This window comes from Nicotiana sylvestris, chromosome 7 (genome assembly GCF_000393655.2).
Source record: "Nicotiana sylvestris chromosome 7, ASM39365v2, whole genome shotgun sequence".
NCBI classification, from domain to species: domain Eukaryota; kingdom Viridiplantae; phylum Streptophyta; class Magnoliopsida; order Solanales; family Solanaceae; genus Nicotiana; species Nicotiana sylvestris.
The window spans coordinates 17,967,437-17,968,389 of NC_091063.1; positions in this window are offsets into that span (position 1 = coordinate 17,967,437).

Consider the following 953-nt stretch of genomic DNA (forward strand, 5'->3'; position numbering starts at 1 on the left):
TCGACTGGTAGTTGTTGTTATAAGCAAACTCTGCAAGCGGTAGAAACTGATCCCACGATCCTCCAAAATCAATGACACAAGCATGCAACATGTCCTCCAATATCTGAATAGTGCGCTCAGACTGCCCTTCCGTCTGAGGATGAAAAGTTGTGCTCAACTCCACCTGAGTACCCAACTCTCTCTGCACGGCCCTCCAAAACTGCAAAGTAAACTGAGTACCTCTATCTGAAATGATGGAAACTGGGACACCATGCAAGCAAACAATCTCTCGGATATAGATCCCTGCCAACCGCTCTGAAGAATAGGTAGTACACACAGGAATGAAGTGCGCGGACTTGGCCAGCCGATCCACAATCACCCAAATGGTATCGAACTTTCTCAAAGTCCATGGAAGTCTATCAATAAAGACCATAGTGATCCTCTCCCACTTCCACTCGGGAATAACCATCTGCTGAAGCAAGCCACCCGGTCTATGATGCTTATATTTCACCTGCTGATAATTTAGACACCGAGCCACAAATCCCAAAATATCTTTCTTCATTCTTCTCCACCAATAGTGCTGCCTCAAATCCTGATACATTTTCGCGGCACCCAGATGAATGGAATACGGCGAGCTATGGGCCTCCTCCAAAATCAACTCCTGAAGCCCATCCACATTGGGCACGCAAATCTGGCCCTGCATCCTCAACACCCCCATCATCGCCAATGGTCATATCTCTGGCATCATCATGCTGAACTCTGTCCCTAAGGACAAGCAAATGCGGATCATCATACTGGCGCTCTCTGATGCGCTCATATAGGAAGACCGAGAAATCACACAAGCCAATACCCGACTGGGCTCCAAAATATCTAACCTCATGAACCGATTAGCCAAGGCCTGAACATCAACTGCAAGAGGTCTCTCCCCAACTGGAATATATTCCAAACTCCCCATACTCACTGCCTTTCAGCTC